Below are 20,384 nucleotides of genomic sequence, written 5' to 3' on the forward strand. Positions count from 1 at the left end.
TACACCGCGTCGGTATTCACCCAAGTCATCCTCCCCAACCTCGAATCCTGAGCACTCTATTCTTTTCATACTCTTGTTACCCACTCGCTCTCGAGCACCTCAAAGAAGCAAGTTTCCCCTAGACTAAGGCATCGCAAAATCAGGCCACTTTAGCCCTAATATGTATACCTAGTCGGCTAGCATGCGTATCATATCATAAATCGTAACACATATAATAAGAGTATTCTGGGGATTTTTTACCGTTCGGGCGCTAGCTGACCGTACACACCTTTTCTTCTTCGGTTGTCTCCGATTTCAAAATTTAAATTTTGATTATTTAACTTAAATTTTTTTTTTGTAAAAACAATTTCTTTTTTTTTTTTTTTTTTTTTTTTTTTGTCTCCAATCCCCGGTTTGAGTCCAGTTATACCCGAAGGTGTACCCGAATCCCTCAAACCAAGGCTCTGATACCAACTTGTAACGTCATAAAATTTCCAACCAAAAATTTTCATTTTTACAACCATTAAGACATGAGTAATTAGTTTAGATTTCCAAAATCACGTCGTAGTCTCAAACGATTACATATCAAAAGATAAAATAGTTTCCCCGAGTGTGTGTACGATCACGCTGGCGCCTTCCCACGGTCCTCACTCGTACCTGAAACACATAAACAACAACTGTAAGCATAAAGCTTAGTGAGTTCCCAAGATACAACATTTGCACATACGCCTTTCCAGGCCTTGACCTTCCGGTCCATGTGTTCAGGGGACTTCCGTCCCGACTGGGTAAACCTTCCGGTCCTACCCACATCAATCCTTACAGTCCATATGACCACGCCTTCCGGCCCATATCAAACATATCATACATGACACACATAGCAAATAACTTAACACACATAGAGCATATATTCCATATCATATTCGACCTTCCGGTCACATAGTCAAAACCCTTCCGGGTACAGTATAGTGAGAAGACTCACCTCGTATGCCTCGCTAAGTTGCTACCCGCAAATCCTGGAATCACTCGGGCTCGAACCCTCGAGCTGAAATCCTCCTATGATATATATATACATCTATAATTATTACTTGTACCACTAAGGTGGACCATTCAACTCAAGTCAACACCGGTTGACCCGGTCAGCAGTCTTTAGTTAATTTGGACTAGACTCGGCGAGTGCACAATAGTGACTCGGCGAGTCTACGCGTTTTTACCAACTCTCAAGAATTTTCCCTTTGACTCGTCGAGTACTCCCCTGACTCGACGAGTTCCACCTGGGCCTGAATCGCAGGGTCACCGCGACTCAACTCGCCGAGTCTAAGGCCAACTCGGCGAGTCCCATCCTGACTCGGTCCACCTGCCAAAACCTTTCCAACACTCTCTGCGACTCACTGAGTCGCTCACAACTCGGTCCAGTCTACACACAAGATGGTCTCAAGGACAATCTTCAAGTGACTCGTCGAGTCTGTTCTTCAGACTCGGCGAGTCCATGCCATGCACCAGCTAAAACTGGCTCCTGCGGTCAGATCCGTTCCATAGATACATAGATCTGGCCTTCCCAAGCTTATTTGTCACGTAAAGTCTCAGTCTTGGTTGCCATGTAATGCATACAAGGCTTATTTTGAAGAAACAACCTTCAATATGGCAAGTATAGCTTCTAACTCAAATGAATGGGCATAAAGCTTGTCATAAGGGGTCTCCTGGACCTGCTAAAGTCCAGATCTAGGTTCCATGTCTCCATGGGACCTCTCATACTTCTTATTCAAGCCAAGAAAGGCAAGAAGAAACCCTAGATTTGGCCCATCAACACAAAACACGAAGATTGGCTCAGAATGTTACCTCAAGAAGACCCCCTTGATGAAGTAGCAACAGATCTAAGCTTCCCAACACTTCAAGCTTGCTCCTCTCCTTCCTTTCCTTGCACTATCACACAAAATGAAGAACAAAAGGCCTTCAAACACACACACAAGGGCTTACAGACGTATGGAGGCTCTTAGGGTTCAAGGTGGCCGCATAAGAGGGCCATAAGGTCCTTTAAATAGAGCTCAGGGTCGGGGAATTAGGGTTTCATTAAACAGCACGGACTCGTCGAGTCCACCCCTTGGACTCGCCGAGTCCGGACGCGAACCCCCGCTATAAACCGCGACCCGACTCGACGAGTTCAACCACCAACTCGCCGAGTCCCCTCACAGAATTTCAAAAATATAAGGAAATGGGGATACCTGGGGATCCGGGCTGTTACATCTTCAAGTCAGCTTCACCTTGCTTCTAGGGTGAAAAGATTTAATGTTGAAAGAATAATCTTCATTTCTTATTTCTTCGAATGAGAATTCTTCGACAATCACATATGAAGCTTTTGCTCAGAAAATCTTTGATACATTCTCCAGGAGTCTCATCTACATCTGAATTCACTTTTCATGACAAAGAAAATTTGAGATAAAAAGAAAACTTAGCACACAAATTTTTCGGATTTTTCATATTTTGTTAAAAAAGTAAAACAGAAACAAAAAATATTTATTTATTTTTGTTTTTGTTTTTTTTTTGGATTTTTGGTTTTCTGATTTTTGTTTCTTTTTTTTTCTAATTTTTAATTCCCCCCGTAAATTTGTGCATAGAGAAAAACTATGAACAAATTTAATAAAAACAAAACTATTTGGGATCAAAGTTGTCAAGCAATTCAATTACGATTATCAGCACACGCCTGCGTGTTTGGATCTGGTCAATCAGTGGTATTGTGGTCCACTAAAGCACAAAGGATGTTTACAAGTTGGACAAGTTATAAGTGACAATATAGTTGTACCTATATATTGAAATAAACATTTTGCTGACGACGGCCAAGGAAATTGTTGTCCACTCAAATTGAACAGCGAGATCTACAGACAACCTTTTAAATTGTTCAATTTTAGATGCACTAGAATGTGTTTCCCACTTCCTGATATACCCCAATAATCAGGAAACTCCAAAGAACTCCTTACTTTAGGTGAGTAGACAATCATTCAGAAAGAAGTTAGATATAGAAGTGCACATGTTGTATCCCAGGTCAGATGTCTTCCAATCACACAGAGGGAACAACATATGACTAACATAGATAAGGGTTAGAGATATAGTAGAGTGCATATGTTGTGTCCCAGGTCAAATCTTCCGATCAAACAGAGGGGAAAACATATTGCTAATAGATAGAAAGAATTTCAAAGATAAGGATATGCATAGAGATAGAGTTGCGTATGTTGCATTCCAGGTCAGATATGTTCCAATCATGCAAAAGAAGCAACATATGACTGACAAATAGAAAGCATGAAAATAATTTCCTATAGACCTACATTATTAGAACCCCCAGTCACCCTATCAGTACTAAAATTAAGGAAACAAGTCCATACTTCAAGGAAAGGTTGAGCCACAGTTCCATACAATTAACTTTTAGTGTATCTCGCAGGTTCTCATGTTTATCTCACTGCTCAATTTACCCAAGCATTGTATTGTCAGTCCAAATGAAACTATCTATGTTCATATTGTCAAGTCCTTTCATTTGTCAATCAATGTCTAGTCCTTTTGAATCCTTTTGTGCCTACCATCACATTGAACACAGATTCTAAACAATTTGGCTTTAGTGCGTTAAATGAATCATAAATTGCCCTTTAGCACTATACTTCATATCACTTCCTAGTTAACAAAACTTTCAATCGAAAAACAATAAGAAAATAAAAGATTGTTTTCAAAACAAATCAGCTTAAGATAAAGTCAAGAGTATCGAGAAGAAAAACTCAAACCGTAAGTCACCTATTGAATTTGCATCCATAAGGTCTGAGAACAACACACATAATCTCATAGCAGATCCGAAAGTTCTTCACATTGTTATGCACAAACCCCATGTGTGATCCTGCTTATTACAAAACACCCAACGTGTATACAAAGACTTCATTGCTTTAGGTAGCTCAACCAGTTTCCGAACCCTGAATTTCTCAAATTGATTAAGTTCCCCGTGCATTGCATCAACCCAACTAGGCTCATTCAGTGGCATTTCCACATTCTTTGGCTCAATCTGAGAAATGAAGAAAGAAGAAGAATATGAATCTATGATGTATTGATGATAAGATTGATGCTCCAACACAACATTCACACACACACATACATTCTTCTTCTCTCTAACATTCTCTCCCTACAATATGATTATGAATGAATGCTCCCTTGACTCATCACCCTTATATATATATATATATATATATATATATATATATATATATATATATATATATATATATATATGGACCACAAACTCAAGGCCCAAACCCAATGCTAGACCGAAAACACATGGGTTTTCAATCCAAGCCACAAATAAACTAAATTTATTTTCAGCCCAAGACTAAAAATAATAAATGCTTAGAAAAGCAAAGTATAAACCATATTTTTGACCCAACAACAAATATCCCAGAATTCTAAATACATAAATCAACTAGCTTGTGTGTACAATTAAGTCGACGCCTTCCTACGATTCTAAGATGTACCTGAAACACATTTCACAGAACACTATAAGCACAAAGCTTAGTGAGCTCCGCAAAATACCATAATCAAATAATTAGCTTTCAATGGATATATCTCAATAAGGACCCTCCGGTCATGTGTCTTAGTGAAAACCTTCTGGTCTCACAGCTCGGGTTGGACCCTCTAATCCTATATCTCGGCGAAGATCCTCCGATCTCACAACTCGGTTTAGATCCTCCGGTCCTAACACAATAAGGCACATAATAATATACAACATCAATCACAAAACCAAAATGCATAATATCACATAACTCAGTATAAGCATAGAAGAGCCTCCGATCAATAACTCAGTTAAGACCCTCCGGTCACATAGTATTACAACTCAGGTAAGTATAGTGAGAAGACTCACCTTGTAAGTAAAGCAAGAATGTATCACACTCAGCTGTTGTGACAACCCGAATATTTCATATATAAAATTTCTATAGTCAAACACTTCATTTGGAAGTCAAATTCATTTTCTCCATCTTCTAGCAATTTAAAAACCCGTTTTAGGATTCCGAGCTTTTCACACTTAACGATCAAGCCTTGGAAAGTAACCAGAAAAGCCCTAACACGAAAAAGCATGCCATAAACCTCATATGATGAAGTTCTCGGGCGGTAAACTCTGGGTGGTAAACTCCGGGGCAGCAAACTCACCCTATATAAGGGTTGAGTGAACCTCATTAATACTCTTTCCACTCTCTCTACCCTCTCTCTCTTCAAGGACCGAATTCCCCAAAAATCTTCTAGTTTTCAGCCCTAAACTGTAAGTTCTCTTACCCTACGTTGTGTTAAAGCCAATTACATGTCCATATACCATTGAAATCAACCAAAAATGACATGAACAAGGTTTTTACGGCCCAGGAACCTTCTTACACTGTAAACCCTTAAAAAGGGTGCCAAAATGCCCCTAACTCCTTCCTTGTGCTTCGAGACTAGCTAAGATCATACCCGTGAAGTGTTATGGACCTTAAACATTAGATTTTGGAGAGTTGAATGAGGGTTTATGGCCCAAGAACCTTCTTAGGCCATAAACTCCCTCAAATGGTGCAAATGTGCCCTAATCACCTCACCTAGCGTTGGACATTAACCTAGAATTATACCTCAATGAATTAGGGACTTGAATCAAAGATTTGGTACTTTATGCCATGAGTTTACGGCCGTAAACTCATGGGGAAGTGGTCCCCAGGCTGTAAACTCCACACAAGACCATTATTGGACCTTAAACTCACCCAATCTCTTGTTTAGGCATTGGAGCACTTAACCACTTAAGATATAGTAGTTTCAAGACTTGTTTGGAGACCCAATTTAGAGTTTACGGCCAGGAGTAAACTCCCTTGGGCCGCAAACTCCGAAAAACATGGTCATTTGACCATACACTTCCGTATAAAGCCATACACTCCTTTATTGCAACCCAATAGCCTCCTAGTACTTGACCAAAGTGTTTTTCATTACATTAGGGTACTTATACGTGTTTAATTAGTGTCATAATCACTAATTATATGTAAACATATGTCTTCATATGTCACTAGGTGATTAAGTGTGTTCAAGTCTTCACTTGACACCAAGCACTCAACCGACACTTCCATCCGATCCATTCACTAAAGGTGAGTTCATACCCTTGAATTAAACTTTTAAATGTTTTTAAATGCTTTTATGTGGGGGAATACAGTTGAAACATGCTAGTTGTCATACCAATCATAGGTGATTAATAACCCGCATGCAAAAGGATTTACTACAGTTCCATCTGCTTTACCAATTATATTACTTCAAATGGTTTTTCCAAAACGTTATTACTTGTTTAGGTCTTTCTCAAACTATCCTTCATGCTGTATGTTTTCCTTCATAACCAGTTATAGCAGTGTTTTAAACAAAAGTTTTCTTCACTTAAACTGTTTTATCAAATCATTTTCAAAGCTTGTTTATGAGAGGTTTTTCCAAAGGTTTTCAAGGCTTGTTTTACAAAATGACATTAAGTTGTGAATTCTTATTTGTAAATATATTCCAACGGTTATACCAAAGTTTTCTTCTATGCTTTTTTTCATTAAATGCATGCCTATATTTGTATATTTATATAAATAATGTTTAAGGGACTTAGAACGGCTAGTTCTCCCTATTTCCTTTTCCTCGTTGGGATGTGGCCTGGTGGGTATTGGTTATCCATCCAAAGATCGTTTAAATATTAGTTATATATCATGTATACATGTATAGACATAAAGGTTTCCATCAACCAGTTCATTTCCTTGAGTAGTACGGGCATCCTTCTATTATTCATGTTTCTAGAACGCTAGTAACTATTATAGGAATAGTTAGGAGATTCTCTGTCTCTATATCTCTCGCTATCGCTCTCTCTCTCTCTCTCTCTCTCTCTCTTTCTCTCTCTCTCTCTCTCTCTCTCTCTCTCTCTCTTTCTCTCTCTCTCTCTCTCTCTCTCTCCCTCTCTCTTTATCTAGTACGAAGATTTACTCAGGAGTTAGTTCATTTGCGAGTCTATATTATTACTATAATACTTTAGAATGTGACACACTATTTCCCTCTACGACGACTCATAGTGTCACACCCCAAAACCGGAACGGCGGAAACGTTCTGGGGTGGATAACGTCATGTCAAGTATCACAACACATGCATTATAGTAATCAAAGTACAACAAAACATTGCATTAATAGTAATAGTTCTACAAGGTTTCATTACAACGATTTAAAGTAATACAAGTAATAGAATAATTACAGCCTGGTACTAAGCTATCTTCATTAACAACTCCGGGGATGTACCTGTCTAATGCTAACCTGAGAATTCAAGTTATTTGAAAAGCGAGTATCAGCATTTTTACAAATGCTGGTGAGTTCATAAGCATTTAGTGACATCTCATTCAAATAACTTAATAAAGTGATAGTTTAAGAGATTTCAGTGTATTAGAGTTCTTTCCAGAAAATCCTATATTTTCTTTAACAAAAGCAGCCTTCTACCAAGACTGGTAAGTGTAATATGGTAAAAGAAGTTTCCCTTAATTGCTATTATTATCAAAATACTGAATTTGATTATTAAAGAAAGCAAGAGGCATCAGGGAATAGCATATGCCTCAGCAGTGAAGACTGCTGGCTAAGGCAAAAGCATCATAGACTCCAGGGGAGTATCGAACTAACATCACGCCTGGTTCAGTCTAACAGATGGAGACACAGACCCCAGAAGGTACCAAATGAAAGGTATAGCTGGTAAGGTCTAAAACAGTGAACACAGACCGAAGACGATACCAAATGAAAGGTACATCTTGCAAGGTCATAACAGTGAAGACAGACCGCAGACGATACCAAATGAAATGTACATCTCGCAAGGTCAAAACAGTGAAAACAGACCACAGACGATACCAAATAAAAGGTACATCTCGCAAGTTCAAAACAGTGAAGACAGACCACAGACGATACCAAATGAAAGGTACATCTCGCAAGATCAAATCAGAGACTACAGACCGCAGACAGTATCACATGAAAGACACATCTAGCAGGGTCAAACAGTGTGACTCTGAAAAAGGTGACATCAGCATACAATGTAAATTGCTGACGAAATACCATTACCTTAAAGCCTTGAATTATAAGGCAACCCAGCATACTCATAACCATACTGACTAGAGTTCTAGACGCCCTACAAGCATCTATATAAAATGTGACATTTGTCACCCCTTGGCTTGGTAGGCCGTGGACTGTAGCTAGCAGTCAGGGTGCGGGGTTGTCAATCCCGTATATGCCTATACACACAATGTCCGCTCTCCCTACAGGAGACTCTGGTTACCAACTAGACGACGGAGAAGGCCGCGTCCCGAAGATGCATCCCAAATAGAGGATAGTGTGATACTAGGAGGGAGTGGGTTTCTAATGTAAGTATAGACTAAAGGTAGAGACTCTTAACAGAACTGACTGGAGAATTTCCTGTATGTCCATACTCATATACATAGTATATAAGTAATGAACCAAACGACTTTCGGACGGCCACCCGATCCCACCAGACCACATCTCAACGAAGAAAAGGAAATAGGGTGGATGAGCCTTCCTAGGTCTTTCTATTGTTACTTATATGTATCTATATAAGCACGAACATCTAACTACGACAGAGTGTGTAATAATTGAAGACATATCATCGTGGTGTGAATTCATACAGTGTGGAATAACAGAATCGTAAAGTATAAGTGTATCAAGTATAAGTGATTCTTGTGAAGTAGGAGTGTCTAACGAGTGAAGTAGGAGCAGTCGCAAGTGAAGTAGAAGTGTCGAACAAGTATAAGCGTATCACGAAGTGGAGGCGACAATAAGTGAAGCGAGAGCGTATCAAGTATAAGTGAAGTAGAGTAGATATCCAGTATAAATGAAGTAGAGTCGATATCAAGTATAAGTGAAGTAGAGTCGATATCACTAAGTAAGAGCGTGAATAAGTATAAGCATCATCAAGTATAAGTGACTATAGGTATAAGTGAAAGTGTTACCGAGTCAGAGTATAAAATAAGTAAAAGCGAAGTAGCAGTATTTAACAAGTAAGAGTATACGTCAAAAAGGTAAATCTTAAATGAAAAGCCTTTATGTACAGAGAAAATCACAAATTGTATTCTTTTGTAAAATATGTTTAAAAACCTTAGAGGATCTTTCATAAACCAATTCAGAATGGATTTGGATAAATCAGTATAAGCAAAAGCTATGAAATAAGTAAAAATCATTATAGTGTCCCACTTGGTAAAACAGTGTAAAGTGGTAAAATCTTGTGCATGCGGGTTATCAATTACATGTGATTGACATGATAACTGGCATGTTTAACTTGTATTCTCCCCCTATAAAACATTTAAAAAAAACATTAAAAGGTTCATTCAGGGGTATGAACTCACCTGGTGTAAGTAGGTCCAACGAGAGTGCTGTTTGGGCGTTCGGTGCCACGTAAGGACTCGAACACACTCAATGACCTTTTTAACATATGATAACATATTTTTACATACAATTAGTACATTTAATGCTAATTACACAAATATACACGCTCAAAGGAGCGGAAAACACTTTTGGTTAAGTGTTTGGGGTCCCGGGTAGCATTTAAGGGTGCTACGGGTCTCCTATCAGTTGTTGAACTTTGCTAAACTCAAATATCAAGTGTGTGAATGGGTTTAAAGCATTAACATGAACCATTTTGGAGTTTACGGCCTAACTCAAGGGAGTTTACGGCCGTAAACTCCCAAGGTCATATTCTTGGGTGTTTTATGCTTCTAGCTTGCTCATTGATTTATTCTAAGCACTTTTCCCAAAAGGCATGAGTGGATTTGAGGCTTTTAAGGGAATTATATTGGAGTTTACAGCCTAGGAACACTCCCATGGGAGTTTACGACCGTAAACTCTCATACCTTGGATTTTGTGAAGTCTTAAGCCCTAAATACCTTACTAGCAATTTATAATGAAGTGTGATGCCATTTTGGGGATTAAAACTACCATTTGACTGTGTTTTGGGGAGTTTAGGGCCTAGAAACTTGCTTGAGTCGTAAACTCCTTTTTACCCCACCATTTCATGTGTTTAAGCCCTAAATCCTTCCTAGTATTTTATGGTAAATGTCTGAGGTCATTTGGGGGACAAAAACTAACATTTTGGCTTAGTTTGGGGAGTTTACGGCCTAAACATGTGCTTGGGCTGTAAACTCATTTTTGTCCTTCATTTTGATGTGTTTAAGTGATCTAAACCCAAAGGAATAAGCCCTTAATTTATGTGTTAAGCCCTAGTGTGGTTTGGGAGTGTTTTTGGGGCCTTTTAACATGATTTTGAGGTGTTTATGGCCTAAGCTTGTGCTTGGGCCGTAAAGTCTCTTTTAACCATCAAATCCATGAGTTTTAATGTTTAAACACTCCTAGGCTAATACCTCAATTTATTTCCAAGCCATTAGGGACAAGTTTGGGTCATTTTGGCCTTGATTTGGGTGTTTACGGCCTAAGGAGGTGCTTAGGCCGTAAACTTCTTTTCCATAGCTTCTAAGTCCGATTTTTTGGGCTATAAACATGATTCAATATGTTTAGAATAAGCTAGGGTAAGCGGACTTACAATTTGGAAGCGTTTGGTTGCGGATTCGGGGCTAAAACGTGTCTAGAGAGAGAGTATAGAGAGAGAGTGTAAAAAGTCTCCAATGGACTCCACTCACCCTTACATAGGGTTTTGAGTCGGGGCTCAGTGGAATTCTACCCGATACTGCCGTTAAACGGGGCTTTTGGTCGCACCCGATTTAGTGGTCGTAATAATAACACTTGACATTTTCCAAATAAATGGATATGTGTGTCTTGTGTTTTTAAATGTAATTAATTGGGATATATATATATATATATATATATATATATATATATATATATATATATATATATATATATATATATATATATATATATATATTAAATTGACGGCTGCTAATTAACGGAACTTTTATACAGTGGGATGTTCCGTTAATGGTGACGGGAAATGTAACGGAACAACTTGGGTTGTCACACATAGCGCCATCAACGTGTAACCAGAGTCTCTGGGAAGGAGAGCGAACATCATATGTATAGATCTATATGGGACTCACACTCCCACACCCAGACTACTAGCTACAGTCTGTACCGGTAAGGCCCATGGGTGACATAATTCCACTACCTCTACGTGTGACCTGGAGGGTCATCGGATGCTCTATTGTCGATCAGCATGGTTACATACGAGTTCATATTCACCCCCTTGTTTTAGACTTTAGTACATGTATCGTTCATTCGATACTGTCTAGAGTCTGTTCTTCCTTGTGTTAGACTAAGCCAAGCGTATCATTAATACGGTACTCTCCTGGAGTCTACGTTTTCATTTGCTTTAGTCAGCAGTTTACTGCTAGGGTATATGTTATTTTACCTTAGTATTTTTACTTGTGTTTTTCTCGTAATTCCTTTAAAGTCAATACTGTATTTTGGTAATGATAGTATTTTGGGGAAAATTACTCCTTAAAACATAAATCTGTCGGGTCTTGGTAGAAGAGTACTTTTATTTAGAGAATATAGGATTTTCTGAAGAAAAAAACGCTAATACACCATAGATTCTAGATTACTATCTTTCATAAAGCTATTTTGAATAAAAATGTGTAATTATAAAAATGACACTAAATACTTATGGACTCACCAGCATTATAAAAATGTTGATACTCGCTTTCAAAATAACTTGTATTCTCAGGTCATCGACAGATAGGTACATCCCAGGAGCGTTTGCGGAGACAGCCTAGTACCAAGCTACATCTATTTTATGTTTTGTATTTACTTTGATATTGCTATGAAATGTAAGCTATGTAAAATTATTACTATTAATGCATTCGTTGTGGTACTTTGACTATTATACTGCATATGTTGTGGTACTTGACATGACGTCATCCACCCCAGAACGTTTCCGCCGTTCCAGTTTTGGGGTGTGACAGATTTGTATCAGAGCATTATTTATAGTGAGCTAACTATGTCAATTCATAAAATACATACAGCCTATAAATACATTAGGATAAAACACTCTAACCAAGAATTATACTTTTAAATATAATCATATTTTACCAAAGTATAAGAATGTAGCACCTGGTTCCCGGTACGTACTCCTTGATGTTTATTTTCTTAATATATATATATATATATATATATATATATATATATATATATATATATATATATGTTTATTACATTGGACTCAGCGAGTTGATGGCCTAACTCGCCAAGTAGGAGTGGGTCAAGGAACAAGATTTGGACTCTGGACTCGGCGAGTCGGTCCCCAGACTCCACGAGTAGGCCCTGGTTGGGAAAAAACCCAAATATATGTGTTTGCACCCTATTTAAACACTCTATCTTGGCCTCCTTTGTCCCTAACAGTACCAGAGAGCATTACAGTGAGACCCTAGCCACCCCTTATTGATCTAGAGAGAGTTTTGGCCTTCTGAAGGAGATTGGAGCTTAGAAGAAGAAAGAGGTGGTTGAAGAGTGCAAGGAAAGGAGTAGATCTGAACTCTAGTTAGGGAGAAGCTTCCATTCATGTAGAAAAGTCTCTACCTTGATCTTTAGATCATTAGTTGCCATTTTGTCCCAAATTGGTGGTTTTCAAGCCCTAGAACACCAAGCTCCATGTGTGGTGCTTAATGATCCGAAAGGACTTCTGATCTGGACTTATTGGATGAATTAGTAGCATAAAGTTCCTGTGGTTGAAGTGATTAAGGTCCCAATGAGTCTATGACCTATTGAAGAGCTTGGTTTTGGCCTTTTTAGCTAATAGGGCCATGCATGCACGTAAAGTTTGCAACTTTACGTGAGAAGCATGCTCAAGGGACATGGATCTATGGTTTTGAAGCGTTGCATGTCTTAGATTTGGCCTATATGGGAAATGGGTCATAGGGACTCGATGAGTCCCAAGGAGGAACTCGGCAAGTTCCATGAAGATGGCCTTAGACTCTGTGAGTTGGATGAACAACTCGACGAGTCCTATGAAGATTGCCTGGAACTCGGCGAGTTGTTCTTCAAACTCGGTGAGTCAGGTCACGATTCATTTTAATCGTCCCAAGTCTTGAATGAAGATTGATTCTGTGAATGGGAAGAAGGACTGGTTGGGTAGGACCGGGTTACTAGGAAAAGGACTCGGCGAGTCCATGCCACGACTCGGCGAGTCCAGTCAAATGGGCATTGACTTTGACCAAGGGGTTGACTTTGGGCCAAAGGAGGGTCATTCTTTTGACCTAATGGAATTTATGGGTGTCTAACCTATGTTTATGGTTTATAGATAGAGGATTTGCGATCCAGCAGTTAGATGCTCAGCAAGCAGATTTCAACAGCTACTTTCGAGGTGAGTTACCTTCCTGTGGCAGTGAGTTACCGAAGGGCAGTCAGACATCCCAGATACGTCTGACAGTATGTGATGATATGTTTACATGTTGGCTTGTTATGTTATATGTGATAGAGGTAGTAGGAGGGGAATAATCCCCAAGGTTCGGTCGTTAGGACCGAAGGGTAGTCAGCACCCCAGAATGGCTTAACATGGGTTGTCAGCGCCCTAGAATAGCTTGACACGGGTAGGTCGGCACCGCATAATGGCCGTACCGGGCAGGTCAGGCACCCCAGAAATGCCTGGCAATATGTATGATATGTGATTGTATGGTATGTAGCATGATGGGGGAACTCACTAAGCTTCGTGCTTACAGTTTTCTGTTTTGGTTTCAGGTACCTATTCTTCGAAGGGGAAGGGCTCGCGCGGTGGTAGCACATCGCACACACGCTTTGTATTCCACACTATGAGATCTTCCTGGCGATTTGTACTCTGACTTTATTATGTTTTTTTTATAGACTACTTTCCAGACACACAAATCTTTTATGAAATGATATGATCGGTGAATGTTTTTATTTTAATGTTTTGCTAAGTATGTGTATTTAAAAATGAATTTTTTGGCTCGTATTTTTGGGGTGTTACAAGTTGGTATCAGAGCCTTGGCTTGAGGGATTCGGACACACCTTCGGGGGTATTGCCCAATGTACCCATACAAGTTTATTTATGTTTATCAGTTTATGTAGAACAGCATGCTAGAATAGGACTAAGGATCTAGGAGTGATGCCTTATGTTCCTGCTTTATGTGCTCCAGTACATGAAAGAGTTGCATGCTAGAATTGAGTAGACAGAAGTAGGGTAGCCTGTTTAGGTTATTCCTGATAGTACAAGTTTAGCATTGTATGCTAGTTCAGTTTTTCTCTACGAGGATAGAGTTGCTTGAGATTGTTGTCCTTATGTCCAAATGTTGTTTGCTTTGTGCTATGTGGGCTTTGAGTGATGGGAGTTAGCTGTTAGGTGGACACCTTAAAGTTAATGGGTTTTTGAGCATTCTAACACATCCTAAGTGTACATGCAACCCTAATAACCTTGGATGTATGTTTGTCTAACTATCATGAAAAATTGAATTCCAAGGCTATATTCCTATCTAGCATACATGGGGAACAATTTTTAACTTGAATGATAGATAGAATAACTTACCGTGTTGTTGCTTATGTTCCTTGAAACCTTGTGAGCCTAGCACCCCAAGTGTGATGCCTCAAATGCTTCACACAACACCAAATGCTCATGGAAAGACTTTGAGAGAATACACACTTCTTGAAATCGGCCTAGCCCTCTTGTTTCATATGTGTAACTGATTTTGGTGGAGAATGGGATCCTTATATAGTGTTGACACATCTAGGGTTACACCATGTAAAAGCTAATGTGTCATGAATCTTCATTTCCATGACCCATGGGTTTGTAACTCCCATGGAGCATCCTATGGGTGAAACCCAACTTGATAATCCATGGAGCCTCTTAGCCCACTATACAAGATATGTATGATTTACATAATCGACCCATATATTTAATTAGTTATATTTTGACCACTTAATTAATTCTTGATCAAACTAATCAAATAATATTATTAATATATTGGAACTTATAATATATTAATAATCTCCAAATGTTATTTCTCTCATTTAGTCTATCCAATTGCATGGTGCCATGCAACCCAAATGGACCATGCTGGGTCGGGTCAAGTACATACCAGAAATAGTTATGGACTTAGACACCTTATCCAATAGTCTCCCACTTGGATAAGTCTAATAACTATTACTGCAAGTATGACTTCAGGAACCGATCGGCAATCGTAGCTCTTTTCAAGGTTTCTCGTAACTGAGAAGACGATGGTACGCCATTTAAAATAAGTGATCATATAATCATCTGTTCTAGATATCAGCCAGACAAATACATGGAACAATGTCTTACTTATTGTCCAACAGTTTGTTTGCCGATTTCCGATTTATTTGACAAAGAACTTAATTGAACACATCAACTTAGTTATGACCGGGCCCGGTACATAGTTCAAAACAAAATCATCAAGGGGCCTAGATATTAGCTTCTAATTCAAGAAGGAACAGATAAACTTCGACTCATATGTTTGTTCTACCACTCATTGAATTATACACAAAAGCACGTTTTATAACATCGAGTTACCAATGCGTTTTTGTACAATCAATGCATAACCAACTTGTAAGTAACAAATCATATCTCTAGGTTTGAAGACTTATATGATATTACCATCTCACGATCACTCGAGATAGAATTCCATGAAGTGATTCTAGTGAGCGTGGGCTGTGTCCAATGCTCAGAACTTATGAGCACTCATGATTGTTGTAGCCTTGTCCAACACCTTAGACCTCTGCAACCAATCATGATAGTCTTGATTCATACCTACTTCCGACATATGACCGACTGTGGAGGTTTGAATAATATGTTATACTAAACAAAATTATTCTGGAAGTTAAAACATGCAAAAGAAATATAGTAAACGATTGACAAGAGATAGCAACACTTTACTCATAAATAAAACACCTTTTATTCATCATCTAATGTCAATTACACTTTACAAATTTCGAGGTTATCTAACTACTAAATCTAATATCATCCTTCAGCCCTATGCTCCGAGCATGCTGGAGATGCTTAACCCGAGTCAATCCCTTCGTGAGGGGATCTGCTGGGTTCTCATCCGATGATACCCTCTTTTCCACGAGGAGTCCTTCTATTCGATGTCTAATAAAATGGTATTTTCTGTCGATGTGTCTGGATCTCCCGTGATCCATTGGTTCCTTGGCTAAGGCAACAGCGCATTCACTATTACAAAAAATTTCCATTGGCTCTTTAATAGTTGGTACAAATCCAAGGTCTCTGATGAAGTTCTTTAGCCATATAGCCTCATTTTACGCCTCACTTGCTGCAATATACTCTGATTGGCAAGTTGAATCAGCCACTGTCTCTTGCTTGGAACTCTTCGAAGAAATTGCTCCTCCGTTTAGGGTAAATACCCAGCCCGACTGAGAGCAGAAATTATCCTTATCAGTCTGGAAGCTAGCATCACTATACCCTACAACTCTCAATTGATCACTCCCACCGAGGGTAAGGACCCAGTCCTTAGTCCTTCATAGGTACTTGAGGATATTCTTTACCGCAGTTCAGTGTGCCTTGCCAGGGTTCCCCTGAAGCCTGCTAACCATGCTCGGGGCAAAGGCTACATCAGGTCGAGTACACGTCATAGCATACATGATCGATCCTACAGCCGAAGCATAAGGTATTTGACTGATTTCTGCTATCTCGGCCTCGGTTCTAGGGCTTTGTGTCTTACTCAATCTGGCGTTACTCTGGATGGGTAACTCTCCTTTCTTGGAGTCATGCATGCTGAATCTCTTCAGCACCTTATCCAAGTACGTACTCTGACTAAGTCCACTTAGTCTTTTACTCCAATCTCTCAAGATCCTTATCCCTAGAATATAGGCAGCTTCACCAAGGTCCTTCATAGCCAAGCACTTCCCAAGCCAGGACTTTACTTCCTGCAAGGTTGGGATGTCGTTTCCTATGAGTAGTATGTCATCCACATACAATACCAAAAAGCTAACTATACTCCCACTAGCCTTGACATACACATAAGATTCATCTTCACTCCTAGAAAAGCCAAATTCCTTGACCTTTTCATCAAAGCAAAGATTCCATCTGCGAGGTGCATGCCTTAATCCATAAATGGATTTCTCAAGCATACACACGCTATTAGGGTACTTGTTGCTGACAAAACCTTCTGGCTGACTCATGTAAACATCTTCAACCAACATTCCATTAAGGAAAGCGGTTTTGACATCCATTTGCCAAATATCATAGTCATGAAATGCAGCTATGGCTAACATAACCCTAATAGACTTAATCTTGGCTACTGGAGAAAAGGTCTCATCATAATCCACTCCAGGAATTTGAGAGAAGCCCTTTGCGACCAGTCGAGCCTTATAAGTGTGTACACTACCATCCATGTCGGTCTTCTTCTTGAAGATCCATTTGCACCCTACTATGCTTAAGACCTGGTACATTCTCAGCCAAGTTCCAAACTTGATTGTCATACATGGATTGTATCTCGCTATCCATAGCCTCTTTCCATGTAGCAGACTCGGGGCCTGCTATGGCTTCCTCGTAGTTGTTAGGGTCATCTTGACTTACTAGTGTCCCGTCACTAATAAGTGTCTCACCTTCTGCAGTAATATGGAAACCATAGTAATGCTCAGGTGCACTCCTAACTCTCATGGAACGCCTTAGAGGTACAGATTTGTCAATTGGCTCAACATGATTTTCCTCCTCAAGTTGAGGGCTAGAGTTTGAAGTTCCTTCACCACTTGATTCTTGAATTTTTTCAAGATCAATTTCCCTCCCACTGTCTCCTTGGCTTATAAACTCTCTTTCTTGAACGACTCCTCTTCTTGCTACAAAGACCACATTATCACTAGGTCTGTAGAAGAGGTAACCAAAGGATTGCTATGGGTAGCCGATGAAAATACACCTCTCGCTTCGAGGTTCGAGCTTATCATGAGCCTCGCGTCTCACGAAAGCCTCGCAACCTCAAATCTTGATGTGGTCTAGTTTGGGTACTTTACGAGTCCACATCTCGTGAGGAGTTTTGGCAACTTTCTTTCTAGGGACTAGATTAAGGATATGGGCAGCAGTCTCTTAGGCATACCCCCCAGAATGAGATTGGTAGCGAGGCTCGACTCATCATGGAACGAACCATGTCTAACAAGGTTCGATTACGCCTCTCAGCCACACCATTCAACTGCAGTGTCCTGGGAGGTGTCCATTATGAGACAATCCCACATTCCCTTAGATAGTCGAGGAACTCTGAACTATGATACTCACCACCTCGATCGGATCGAAGCATCTTAATGTTCCTGCCCAATTGATTCTCGACTTCATGTTTAAATTCCTTAAACCTTTCGAAAGTCTCTGACTTATGCTTGATTAAGTAGACATATCCATATCTACTGTAATCATCAGTAAAAGTCAAATAATAACGATTAGCATCCCTTGTGGCATGTTTGAATGGTCCACACACATCTGTGTGTACAAGGTCCAACAAACCTTCACCCCTCTCACACCAGCCTGTGAAGGGTGACTTTGTCATTTTTCCATGTAAGCATGATTCGCAACTATCATCTGACTGTAGGTTAAACGACTCCAAGACTCCATCCTTTTGGAGTTGGCCTATGCGTTTCTTGCTTATATGTCCAAGACGACAATGTCATAATGATGTTTTATCCAAGTTATTATTATTAAGAGAATCAATACATAAAAAATTATTTCCTAAGTTATCTACAACAGATACAGCTTCATACACACCATCACAAGGTAATGCTTTAAAATAAAGAACATTATTAAAGAAAGCATTAATCGAACCAACTTCATTATCAAATGAAAAGGTGAAACCTTGTTTATACAATGCATGAAACGAAATAATATTTCTTGCCATTTCTGGCGAATAACAACATTTATTCAAATCTAAATTTAACCCACTACTTAGCGATAAAGTATAAACTCTAATCTTGGTGACAGGTGTAACTTTCCTATTTCCCATGATTAGGTTTATTCTTCCTTGCTCCACATTCTCACTTCTTCTTAGTCCCTGCAAGTCACAACAAATGTGAATAACACAACCGGTATCAAGGACCCAAGATTTAGAATGGGGTGATTTATTAGAAATGATAGTGTAAATACCTGCATGGTTGGGTTTAACTTTCCCATCCTTCACATCTTGCTGGTATTTTGGGCAGTTCTGCTTCCAATGTGATTTTTCATGGAAATAGAAGCATTCAGCCTCTTTTGGGTCAGAAGAAGGAGTGATGAAACCTTTCTTGGTTCCACTTGAAGAAGAGCCATCAAGGGTCCTAACCTTGGTACCCTTAGAAAAACTCTTTCTCTTCTTCCCTCGGCTTTTCCCGATTGCCAAAACCGGAATGGAGTTTGGAGTAGGAGTGTTAATAACCGACTTCCCCTTAAGAACTGATTCAACAATCTTGAGAAGTCCGTGAAGTTTGCTGAGTGTGACCTCTTCCTTATTCATGTGATATGTCATGCGGAATTGATCATAGCACGATGGTAAGGAGCACAAAATGATATCTATTGCAAGCTCCTTAGGGAAGTTCACATTAAGCTTCAGCAATCGATCAACATACCTTTGCATTTTCTGCGTGTGGCTCGTGACGGAATCCCCGTCCTTCATCATGGTTGTTATCATGGAGCAGATGATTTCATACCTCTCTTGCCGTGCACTTTGATGGTATCTTTCCATCAAATCTTGGTGCATTTCATAAGGGTAGAAATCCTCATAGGACTTTTGGGGTTCCGCTATCATCGTGGCCATCATGATACATGCCACTTTCGTAGCATCCCTTTCATGTGCCTGAAAGTCAGCGATCTCCTGAGGAGTTGTAGTGGTCTCATCAATCTCCTTAAGCTCCTTGTCAAGGACATATTCTTTGTCCTCGTAGCGGGTAATCATCCTGATGTTTCTGATCCACTCATTGAAGTTGGATCCATCAAAAGTGACTTTCCCGCACAAGTTCATAAGGGTAAAGGAGCCATTAGGATTAGAGCCAAAAGCAGCATTGTTTAAAGACATCTGAAGGAAGAGGAGAAGATTAGTTTAGGTATCGAGAGTCCTTAATAAAACACCCAAATGTAATATTAAGGCTAGGATCCAATCACAATATATTATAACTTAGAAGAGGTATGCCGTAATCCAAGCTATAACATATTTGAAAGGTAGGTGAATGACGATTCACCAATTTCCACCACGAAAACCGAAATATTAAATATTACGTTTTTGATTGGTTTTTAGAAATTCCTAGATTCTTTGAGATTCAATGAACTTTTCAAAGGCATGTTTCAATCTCGAGTGTGCCCTCCAAGTTTTCTGACTGGGATACCGAGGATCACAAAACGAGGTGTGAAGTAACCATGCAAATCACTTGGTACCCTTAAAGTTTATCACTCAATCGATGTGCCGGTAAACCACATACGCTCCACCGATA

Source organism: Lactuca saligna, chromosome 7, assembly GCF_052625555.1.
Source record: "Lactuca saligna cultivar CGN05327 chromosome 7, ASM5262555v1, whole genome shotgun sequence".
Lineage (NCBI taxonomy): Eukaryota > Viridiplantae > Streptophyta > Magnoliopsida > Asterales > Asteraceae > Lactuca > Lactuca saligna.